The sequence below is a fragment of the Sminthopsis crassicaudata genome, chromosome 1 (assembly GCF_048593235.1).
Source record: "Sminthopsis crassicaudata isolate SCR6 chromosome 1, ASM4859323v1, whole genome shotgun sequence".
NCBI lineage: Eukaryota > Metazoa > Chordata > Mammalia > Dasyuromorphia > Dasyuridae > Sminthopsis > Sminthopsis crassicaudata.
Genome location: NC_133617.1, coordinates 741,500,452 through 741,512,726, shown reverse-complemented (window position 1 = coordinate 741,512,726; position 12,275 = coordinate 741,500,452). Strand labels below are relative to the sequence as shown.

Sequence of the window (12,275 nt, the reverse complement as noted above, 5' to 3'; positions counted from 1 at the left end):
AATGATGAAGCCTCTTGACAAATGATGGGAGTGAAGACCTCATTCCCATGTTGGGGGTACACGTTCCTTTTGTCTTAAAATGATGAAGCCTCTTGACAAATGATGGGAGTGAAGACCTAATTGATTTTAAATACTTGGATTTCCTTGAAAGCACACTGATTCAACTTCAGTATCTGTCCTTACTATTTGCTTTGAATTGTGTCACCTAAATTAGAATGAGACAATTTAGGGAGAGACCTGCTTTGATGAGAAGAAATATTATCTTTCCTATGTTTACTCAATAGATTAGCCTCCATGGTAGGACCAATAACTAAATTACACCCTTTGACGCTGCTGAAATAGGACAGAATGACTTTCAACCTGGAATTTGAAAGCTGCTTCAGCTACAGGAAATTGAACATGTTTGCCCCACAGCCCCACTCCACCCTTCCCCCACCTTCCTCAATGTCCAAACTACAGCACTGCATCCCATGTGTCTGTCTATAACCCTGATAGAGTTATAGAGTGCTTTCTCTGTAGTCATGTAATAATACTAGTTTATAGCCTGGTTTATGTTTTTTTTGGTTTGTTTGAGATTTTTTTTGACATGAACATGTAATTTTTATTGTTTATATTATTTGCATTATTAATTATACTTAATAGTCTCCTTATGTTGAACTAACACTAAGTTCATGGTTATAATCTTTTTTTCTCCAATACATTTATACATATTTATAGTTATCTTGCTGCACAAGAAAAATCAGATTAGAAAAGAAAAAAATGAAAAAAAAAACCAAAAAGGAAGCAAACAACAACAAGAAGTGAAATTGCCATGTTGTGATCCACACTCAGTTCCCACAGTCCTCTCTCTCTGAATGCAGATGGCTCTCTTCATCACAAAATCACTGGAATAGGCCTCAGTCATCTCATTGTTTATAGCCTGACTTTTGATATCTTCCAGGCATATTTTTTTTTCCCCATTTGAAAATGTGAATTGGCTGTTTGCCTTGACTCTCCAAGAATGGTGACTCTTCTAAGTTACAGAGACTACTAATTGACATCCAGCTTCCTAATCTAGCTTGTAAAACCATAGATTTAGAAGTGAAATGGATTTGGAGATGATGTAGTCTTCTCCTTCCATCCAGATGAAGGCTAGATAGATGGTGAAGTGCCTCATCCCTAGCCAGGATTTGAACCCAGGGCTTCAGGCTCCCAGCCCATTGATTTCAGCCTTGGAGCGCCCCTCTCCTGCATCTCTTGTGCTTGCTTAGAGCTCGTCCCCAAAGGTTTCATTGCACTTAGAGCTCCTCCAGCCAGGCCAGAAAGGGCCATTTCAATAGAGTCCTTGTGCATGAGAAAGGCGAAAGTGATTGGGAAGTCTCCAAAAGAGGCCCCGGGGCTTGTGGATTTCATTAGGTGTGGGTCCGGTGCCTCCCGCCTTTGGGAGGTGGGGGGGGGCTGCAGAGGGTAGATTTTCCTGGCCCGAGTCTGGGGCCAGGCAGGCGTGGGCAGTGCTCTGCTGAGGGACAGTGAGCCTAAGGTGGGTGGCTTTTCCCAGGAAGGGCAGTTGCTTGGAGGGAAAGTTTTGTTTCTGCCGGTGCTAGGGGTTGAGCCTGCAAGGAAACGCCTGCAGAATGTTTGGGGGAACCATGCCAAGTGATGGAGGATTTCCAGGGGGTTTTGGGAAGGGATACAGGCCCTGGATGTACTTTTGAGGCCCCTGGACTGGAGGGCGTGGGAGCTGATCACTTAGACCCCCTTCCCCCAGCCCCCAGTGCAGCCTCCATCCCACTCCCCCTACCCCTCCCCATCCCTGGAGGTAGTTGCTGGAATCTGCAACCTGGGGGGAGGTTGGGAGGGTTAGGGCGGCCATTGGGCTGCGGCCCGCCTCCCTCCTCAGGAGATGGGAGGGGCAGGTGCTCTGGAGTGACCACGGCAGCGGCCGCCGCATCCATAGAGGACCCCTTTTTGGACCCTGATCTGCCTGAAGATACGCAGCCGCCGTGCTGACGCGGTTCGCTCCCCGGCTCTGGCGTGGCGTGGCGTGGCGTGGCAGCTGCAGCGGGGCTGGGCCATGCCCTTCAGGCGCGGCCCGCTTCCCCTCGGCTGCTTCTGCCCAGCTGGGAGCAGTGGCGCAGCGCAGCGCTGGCCGGACTCAAGATGGAAGCAGGCCCGGGGTGACTTAACAGTTTGTTGGGGAAAGGAGGTGTGTCTGGCCAGGCCCCGCCCCCGGCCAGCAGCCCGCCCCACGCCACGTCTGACCATCTGACCAGCTGTGGGGGCGGCCCTGTGCAGCTCCTCCCTGGGGCGGAGAAGGAGGCGATGATGGCGGGCGAGCGCCTGTTACTGGGGGATGACTTCCTGTCTCCACCAACACCTCCGCCGCAGCCTTCCCTACCGCCGGAGCTGCAGCCCCGGCCGCAAGAACCAAACCTGGAGCAGAAGCCGGAGCCCGAGCCAGAGCCGCAGCCGCAGCCGCCTCCGCCTCCGGAGCCGCAGCCGCAGCCGCAGCCGGAGCCCGAACCGGAGCCGGAGCGAAAGCAGGAGGTGTCTGTGTCTGAATGGCGCTACAACCATGAGAGTGACCGGCACTGGGGGCTGCGGCGAGAATTCATCTGCCGGCACCTGCAGAACTACACCGGTCCGGGCGAGTCTGATCAGCTGCAGTCCCTCTCCACCGCCTGGACGAATCATGTCTTCCTGGGCTGTAAGTATAGCCCCCAGTTGATGGAGAAAATCCTCCAGATGGCGGAAGGCATCCATATCGATGACATACCTTCTTATGAACTGGTGGTGCCCGAGACATCCAAAGGGCAGAAGCGACCCATTTCCCCCTATGCAGGGCTCAGTGGTACTAAGAGGAAAGCGGTTCCTAGATTCCCCCGCTTTGAGCCTGTACATTTTGTTGCCGGTAGTAAGGAAGAGGAGAGGGATGATCTCATGGACACAGATGCACCATGGGCAGATCCACAGGCTGACACTTTTAGATGGCCAATAAACAGTCCCAGAAAGTTTGGTTCCCGAGAGAGTCGGCCTCATCCCGCAATACCCAGAATGATATCAAATACCGGAGAACTGGCCACAAGTAGTGCATTTCAGCATCCGTGCTATTACTCATCTGGGGAATCTTCCTTAGCAACAAAATTGCCAGAGTCAATGCTTGCCGCCAAACAAAATTTGATTGAAAGACTCTCTGCTACTATCCAGAGAAATCTTCCAGATCCAGAGTTGTATCTTGGCCCTGAGAAAATGAGTTATACATTTATATTAACTCGATGCATCCAGGCCTGTAAAACCAATCCCGAGTATATATACGCTTCTTTAAAAGAAATTGCTCCCTCTGACATCCCCAGAAATAAGAAATTCCTGACTGATGGCTATGCCTGTGAAGTTAGGTGCCAGAGTGTCTATCTGACGACAGGTTATGCTGGCAGCAAGAATGGCTCTAGGGATCGAGCTGCGGAGCAGGCCATAAAACTTCTGCTAAAATCTGTGGAAGTCAGAGTTGTAAGAAGGAAATTTAGACATACTTATCAAGAAGACTTAGTGGTGTTTCCAACTGGCTTATCTTCTTATGATTTTCCACCAGCTCTAAAACCCTCAGAAGACCTTCAGTCTTTTAAGAATGGACCTGGACAATTAAGTTCTAATACTGCTATTGCCAATTTCAGACAGTGGGCTAATTTTGTCCTCATTGAAAATGCAAGTGATTCTATTGGTATCCTTAACAATTCTGCCTCTTTCAACAGAGTGTCAATTGAATACAAGTACAATATGATGCCAAATCGTTTATGGCGCTGTCAAGTGTTTTTGGAAGGCCAGTGCTTAGCTGAAGGATACGGGAGCAAAAAGACAAGTAAGCATGCAGCTGCTGATGAGGCATTGACTGTTCTGCAAAAAACACAGTCTAACATTACGGCCACACAAGTTCAAACGATAGATTATTCTCCCAAAGGCTATTCGAGAAAGACAGATCTAAAGGACCTTGTTGTTTATGAAAATTCCTCAAATCCTGTATGTACTCTAAATGATACGGCTCAGTTCAACAAAATGACTGTTGAGTATGTCTTTGAAAGGTTAACAGGCCTCCAATGGAAATGTAAAGTAATTCTGGAGAAAGAATTAATTGCTGAAGCAATTGGGTTAAAGAAAAGCGTCAAGCATGATGCTGCAGAAGAAGCTGTGAAAATCCTTAAAAGGACTCAACCAACTGTGGTGAACAATCTAAGAAGGGGTACTATTGACACTGTGATCTCAAGAAATGAAATTCGGGGCCGTTCAGCAGAAGAAGCTTATCAACAGCAAATCAAAGAGGACAATATTGGGAATCAACTGTTGAGAAAAATGGGCTGGACTGGTGGAGGTTTGGGAAAATGTGGTGAGGGAATCCGTGAGCCCATCTCAGTCAAAGAGCAACATAAAAGAGAAGGTCTTGGACTTGATGTGGAGAGGCCAAATAGAATTTCCAAGAGAGATATCGAACAAATCATTAGAAACTATGCTCGCTCATCAAGCCATACGAACTTGACTTTCTCAACTGAATTTACTAGTGATGAGCGAAAGCAGATACATCAGATTGCTCAGAAATATGGTCTTAAGAGTAAATCTCATGGAATGGGGCATGATAGATACCTAGTGGTTGGAAGAAAAAGGCGCAAGGAAGACTTACTGTATCAACTGAAGCAAGAAGGCCAAGTTGGACATTATGAGTTGCTTATGCCTCAAGGATTTTGAGGCCAGAATTGTTTGCTTTGTGAATGCTTATGAAGGCAAATTTTTTGGCATATGTATTAAATAATTTGAAAGAAATGCTGTATTTTCAGTTTGCAGGAGATATTCATCAAAAATGTTTTACTTTGCTTATTTCATCTAATACTTCCTTGGGAAATTGAAATTTTAAAATGTTCTGTTTAATTGTGCTAGCTTAATATTGACGACAAACTAGTGCCAGTAATGTGTCTCTGATATTACTAGTTCTTTGAGATTTTAGTAGTTTGTAGTAACAAAAACATGTCTATGTGGAAGAGAGCTGGTGCCATTAAAAATATGGTTCTTTGTTGTTTGCCCTTGGGTAATAAATTTGCATTTTTTCCCAAAAAAGCAAAGCATTTTGGGAAAAAATGTATACAGTTGGTATTAAGTACAATGAAAGTATAACTGGAATTCTAGGATTTCTGAAAATGTTGCCACATTTCATACTTTTCTCTTAATTTGTGTGAAGCTAATTACTCTAGAATGTGCTAGCAAGTAAATTGTCTATGCTATGTGTATAAAAATGTCCTTAAGAGCTAAACAGTAATGCTTTCTTAATGTCAACTTTAGTGTTGTAGGTTATAATTTCTTCTACTTGCAGGATGATGGGAGTAAATTGCCATACTTTAATTACATCTATGTTCCCCATGAGTTAAGGTAGTTGGGTATTAACATTTTTCCTGTTATCCCTGCTTGAGAATCATTGCAAAGACTTTTACAGCTCTTAAAAATGAAATTGAAGAAATGAAGCTTAACTTAACTTGTATATGTCACTTTAGTAGAGAGTCACGGGATCTTTTCATTGTGATTTTCAGATTGTTTAGATGTGTAGAACATCTAAGGCAACTACGAAGTTGTCACAGCTTTTGTATAGTGCTAAAGATAAATATACTTGGTGCTTTGCTTCAAAAGACGGTTAATTCTTCCGCTTTTAAAAAGCTAACTAAATCTAAAAGACCAAGTTTGTATATATTAACAGCTTTTATTTTTCATGTATTTCTCAAGTATATGTTCTCTGAATGTAAAAACTATATAAACAAAATGAGTGAGCTTAATAAATGGAGGCAAAAATGAACAAAATGGTGGTGTGTTTATTTGGGTGGTGGTATAGTAGTTGACATTGTGCTTAGGAGAATAAAGTAATTAAACCCTGGGGAAATATTTTATACACTTAGGAAAATATAAAAGTTGTTATATTAGTTAACTAGTCTTAACAACATGTGGCAGTCAAGGAATTAAGGAACCTTGATTTTCATTTATTAGTATAGCATCCAGAACAAAGAATAAAAACCCCATTGCCCTTGTTGATCCATCTACTGGTTAGATGATGTCTGGAATACTGTGTTAATTTCAGTGTAAAACACTTTAGGAGAGATACAGCTGTATTAGTAAGTTAAAGAGTATTAATGCTTATAGTAATAAGGTAATTGGCCTTCAAGCATAGCTAGGGCATCCTGGAAGAAGACTGACTTTTTCAGAGTATAGTTAGTAGCAATGAGTTTTAGAGAAGCAGGTTTTGATTTCATGTAAGGAATTATTATCCATTAAAGTTTCCCAAATTGAAATAAAGTACCATATGACGCAGTACAGTAGGACTTGATCTTTTAAATTTCCTCTGGATCTCTTCCAATGTATATAGGCATTCTTCTATGTTGTTAATTACAGATTTTGATGGCATATTCCCAGAATATATATTTTTAGGGTAACGAGAATTATTTCCTAATCCCTACATAGATTCATACATCCCATATCTTAGAGTTATTACATTATCAGGTTTTTTGGTACATATTAAATGGCTCCATATTGCTTATTGTTGTAAATGTTTATTTTAAACCAAAGTAGAAAAAACCTGTATTCATCCTATTAGCTATATTCTATTTGTTTCTTATCTCCCTTAACAAAATCATTTTATGGTGGAAGCCTATCTTCTAAGATGCTGCTGTCTTTAATTCCTTACAATGAGATCCATGTATACCTTGGGCACTTAACTACGGGTAATAACTATGTTTTAAAAATGTTTTTACCGATTAACACGGTAGGGCCTAATCATCTAGTCCACCCCACTACTGCTAAATAGCTGCTGGGAGGTTCACATCAATTAGTAATTGTTAATTGATTTCCCATCCCCACCCCCCAGATGAGAATATGAATTATAAAAGTCTAAAGGTATCTATAGGTTAGATCTAATATCAAATCATGTATCTCACTCTGGAGAAGTTTTACACCTTCCACCAACAAGCTAACACATTCTCTCATTTATGTATCAGTCTAATTGTTTTCTATGCAGTTTTATAGTTATTGAGGTCCCAGATTCATAAAAGTAGAAGGGACTTCAGAAGCCTTCTTATCCAACCTCCTCATTTTACAGATGAGGAACTAAGACCTATCGAGGATAATTGACGTTTCTAAGGTCTACATATAGGATAGAATCAAAACTAGAAAACATGAACTTTTCTCTTTACTTACCAGTTCCACTAGTTCAAGATAATTTGAATTCTTATAGATCATTAGTTGTTCCACATTACTAATTTTGATTATTGATGAAGATTAAGCAACTCTGTAGAAATCATCTTGCTTATATTTCTTCTGCATTCCTTCACTAGATGTCTGAAGTGAAAACCCACAAATTTCGTAATCACTTGTTAATGCTTGAGTATTTTGTCTTTCTCATATCACAAATTTACTGTGTGCCAGAATATGCAAAGACAATATAGCTATCAATCAGATCACAGACTCTCTAGCTTTAAATCACAGCCAATTTGTAGTAGCTAACTAAAACTCCAAAGACAAGACCAGCACCAGCTAGAATCCATATGAGCTGCTAGATAAGAATTCTCAGCTTAGAAATGTCTGAGAGAGATCATCAGCCCAGATAAAAAAGCCCCCTCCCAGAAACACAGCATAACCACTATCTTACCAACACTACTTGGTTAGCATATTTATACTCTAGACTATTGTAGTTCTCATAGCTATTTAACAAATGGTATCTTTTCAAGTCTTTAATTGATGCTTCTAGGATGGGAGCATCTATATGTTACTTACTTAAAAAAAATATTTAAAACCTTTTCACATACCTATCACTTCCCCTGTACCACTTCTTGTGCTCTTTTTAGAGAGTCATTTTAGTCAGCTCATAACTTTGTATCATTTTATGTAAATCTCTACATGCTTCCCTGTATTAAATCATATTTGTCATATTTGCATCATAGTCTTTGTAAATATTTGTTCTTTGTAATCTATTTTGTAATAGTTTTTTCTCCATTTCCATTGTTTTAACCATTTCTTTACTTCACTTTGCATCAGTTCATGTAATCTTTTCCTGCTTCTCTGTATTAATCATTCTTGTTGTTTTGTATAGCACGGTAATATTCCATTACATTCCTGTACCACAATGTGTTTAATCATCCTCCATTTGATGAATATTTACCTTTATTTCTAGTTCTTATCACAAAAAGTGCTACAGTACATAAATATTTTAGTGAATATGGGGACCTTTCTTCTTTCAGTGACTTCCTCAAAGCATATGCCTAGTAGCCAGATCTCTTGAGTAAAAGGGAATGGACATTTTAGTTATTTTATTTGCATAATTCCAAATTGCTTTCTCACATGATTGTACTAATTCACAGTTCCACAGGACATTATGGATTCGTCAATATTTCTACAACTCCCTCAACATTTACTGTTGTGTTTTGTTATCTTGCCCAATATGCTGGATATAAAGTGAAAACTCCTGCTTGCTTTGATTTTCATTTCTTTTATTAGTGATTTGGAGCATACTTAATTTGCAAAGGTGAATGTAAAACCTCCTTAGCAAATGGACTACATTGAATTAAGACCTCATACCTGTCAGTGAGTTGGGGGATGTCTGCATGTGAAAACTTTCCCTGAAGGGATGCAATCATTTTGTTCCAGTGGCATGAAAGTGTACAAAGTGGGCTCTGTGGAGCACTTAGAGCACTCAGGTCAGCCACTGCATCCTGGACTGCCACCATTCATCTTGAATTTTGTTCTTCAGTGATTCAGGAAGAGAGACTGAAGTTGATGATTTTATGAAACTGCCTCACTTTAATCCAATTCATGCATAAGTCATCACCCTGTGAAGCCTCTTGGAAAAAGAAGGACAAATAGCGACAATAACACATTAGTTTGCAGTTCTTCTACTGAGTATAGTTTGTTCATATCCTTTGGCCCAATTTTTTAATTTGCATATCAAATCTATGAAACAGTTAAATTGAGACTAATGCTATTAATAGTTGATGTTTATATTGTATTTTAAGGCACCCAAAACATTTGATATGCAAAACCTCAATAGACCCTCCCCAAAACTCTCTTGGCTGCTTATGTTATTACCCTTTTTTCTACATGGTACATAGAAAGTACATACTACAGAAATCCAGGTGGGTAATTAAAGATAAGGTACATATTAAGAGTTTTGTAAATATTTGTTTTTTGTAATTTGTTTTGTAATACTTTTTTCATTTCCGTTGTTTTAGTCAGATTTGATTATTTCACTTTGCATCAGTTCATGTAAATTTTTCCCTGCTTCTCGGTATTTAATCATATTCATCTTTTTTTTTACAGCATAATAATATTCTATCTAATATTCATTCCTGTACTACAATTTGTGTTAAGGACTAAGAATATAAAAACAAACAAAAATAGAATCCCTGCACTGGAAGGATTTATATTCTATTGGAGGAAAATGATTCATAAAAAGAGAATTGGAACAGGGTGAGGAGAAAGAGGCTACTTGGGGACAAGAGACAGGATTGGGTCTGAGCAGGGTTGGAAGGGACAGAGATCATTTCAATTTCAGTAAAAATTTAAGTACCCACTGGGTACCAGGCACAGTGTTGAGTTCTAGGGATACAAATAAGAAAAAGATGGGTTCTTCCCTCAAGGTTCTTAGAATGTCATAGGTGAGTCCATACTCCAAAAGAAGCTGAAGATAGCGAAGGAAGTCCATGGGGAGTACCTGAGTAAGGGGCCGGGAAGTCCCCTGGAATCAGCACCCAACTTAGCAAGCAGTCATCAGCTAAGTCCAGATCCCAGTGCTTGATAAAGGGAGACTGGAATAGCATGTGTACCTCCTGAAAAAGAGGTTTAAGAAGGAACTTAGTTACTGGAGGAGGAGGCCACGGGGCTGTGAAGGTATTGCCAATGATGGAAGGTTTCTATGGCAGAGGATGGAGAAGGGACTGGGGGTTAGACAGAGGCAGAGCCTGGGTTATGGCTTGCAGCATTCTTCACTTACCCCTCCCCACTGTTTTCCATTTTAAGCCCTTTTGATAACATTTGCCCATGGGTAAGGATAACAATTCTCTAAAAAGTCCCGTCTGGATACACTAACTATATTAGGTCTTACCTGGGAATTATAGCAAGTTGGGTTCAAGATCTCTGCAATAAAACCAATCACATAAGATTTTTGATTTCCCAGTATATATAAAAGTTTTATTTACACTATACTGTAGTCTATTAGGTGTATAATAAGATTATTCCAGTGAAACAATGTATACACCTTAATTAAAATGCTTTATTGCTAAAGTAAAAATGCTAAGCATCATCCAAGCCTTAGTGAGTCATACTCCTTGTTAGTGGAAGGTCTGTCTCCAGTGTTGATGGCTGCTGATTGAATTTTCTAAGATAGGACAGCAATAAAATTTGCTGCATCTATTGATTCTTCCTTTCATTTGAACCCTTTGAGGCCACTGTAGGGTTATTAATTGACCTCCTTTTAATATTGCTGTGTCTCAGGGAATGGGGAGGCCTAAGGGTGGCACAGTCATAGTAAACACAAGAGTTGTCAATTATGTTCATATTCTTATATGGATAAGGTTCATAGTGCCCCCAAACAATTATAATAATAACATCAAAGATCACTGTTCACAGGTTACCATAACAGATAAAGTGACATTGAAAAGTTTGAAATATTATAAGAATTACCAACATATGACACAGAGATCCAATATGAACACATATTTTTAGAAAAATTTCACTGACAGACTTTCTCAAAGCAGGGTTGCCACAAATCTTCAATATGTGGAGAGAAAAAAAGCATTATCTGTGAAGCACAATAAAACAAGCAATGCCAGTAATTCAGTCAAATTGGTACATTTTTTTTTACTGAACAAATTAGAAATTATAAGCACTATAGCAATAGGATGTATGTGACAAGCGATATATAACAAACTCATTTATTAACCTACTATATTCTATCTCATGTTTATCATATCTCGAACATTTAATCGAGAACATTACTTAGATATTCCATTATCAGTATATTAATTCAAGTAATCAGATGAAAAAAATTAACTTTGTATTCTTTTCTTTTTAAATAGTTTTTATTTACCAGATATAATTTATAATACTGACAATTGCCAAACCTTTTGCTCTAATTTTTCCCCTCCCCCCCATGGCAGGCCAACCAATACACATTAAACATATGTATACATACATATGAATTATATGTATATAATTAAAGTATAAATTAAATACAACATATGTATACATGTCCAAACAGTCACTTCGCTGCACAAAAAGAATCGGACTTTGAAATAGCATACAATTAGCCTGTGAAGGAAATCCAATATGCAGGCGGACAAAAACAGAGGGATTGGGAATTCTATGTAGTGGTTCATAGTCATCTCCCAGAGTTCTTTTGCTGGGTGCAGCTGGCTCAGTTCATTACTGCTCTATTGAAACTGATTTGGTTCATCTCACTGTTGAAAATGGCCACATCCATCAGAAATGATCATCATATAGTATTGTTGTTGAAGTATACAATCCCTGTCCTGCTCATCTCACCTATTACTAGTCCATGTAAGTCTCTCCAGGCCTTTCTGAAATCATCCTGTTGGTCATTTCCTATAGAACAACAACATTCCATAACATTCATACACCACAACTCACTCAGCCATTCTCCAATTGATGGGCACCCACTTAGTTTCCACTTTCTGGCCACTACAAGGAGGGATGCCACAAACATTCTTGCACATACAGGTCCCTTTCCCTCCTTGAAGATCTCTTTGGGATATAAGCCCAGTAGTAACACTGCTGGGTCAAAGGGTAGGCACATAAACTTTGTATTCTAAAAACACTTATTGTAGGCACAGATTGTCATTTTTCTGAAGCATTGTGGGTATTTGCAATGCCACCTGAGTAATAGCTCTTTTTGCTCACAACTTGCATAATAATAAAGCTAACACATTATACAACATTTACACATGTGACAATAATTGATATTAACATCAATAATGCTTCCAATTTTTACTAGATAATAGGATACTTTCACAACTATCTCTAAAGTCCACAGATGATATATTCTTCACAAGACATGGAACAGTTCACCTGGAACAGTTCACCCATCGTACTTTTGCATAATTATCATGTTCCAACTTGGATTGCTATGTTAACAGTGGGTTTCCATTTCACTTTAAAGGTCTCCAAATTTGAGTGGGCTGTTCCATTTGGAGATAGTTCTTTTGGAGGACATTTCATCATTTGTAGCACCTCATGAGGGTCAACTTTGCATGTCTGACTAGAAT

General features: G+C 39.7%; 1 protein-coding gene and 1 pseudogene across 1 annotated transcript in view; one reads left to right on the top strand and one right to left on the bottom strand.

Moving 5' to 3' along the window:
• Positions 1–2,301: 2,301 nt before the first annotated feature.
• LOC141552003 (NF-kappa-B-repressing factor pseudogene) lies at positions 2,302–5,853 on the top strand (annotated as a pseudogene).
• Positions 3,105–12,275, bottom strand: part of RP9 (RP9 pre-mRNA splicing factor) — a 57,406-nt gene continuing 48,235 nt past the window's right edge. The window contains exons 7-10 of the transcript XR_012485033.1: positions 9,707–9,821; positions 8,575–8,836; positions 7,198–7,338; positions 3,105–3,220 (exon numbers count right to left, since the gene is read on the bottom strand). The gene's annotated coding sequence lies outside the window, so the exon portion shown is untranslated. The remainder of the gene's footprint in view (positions 3,221–7,197; positions 7,339–8,574; positions 8,837–9,706; positions 9,822–12,275) is intronic.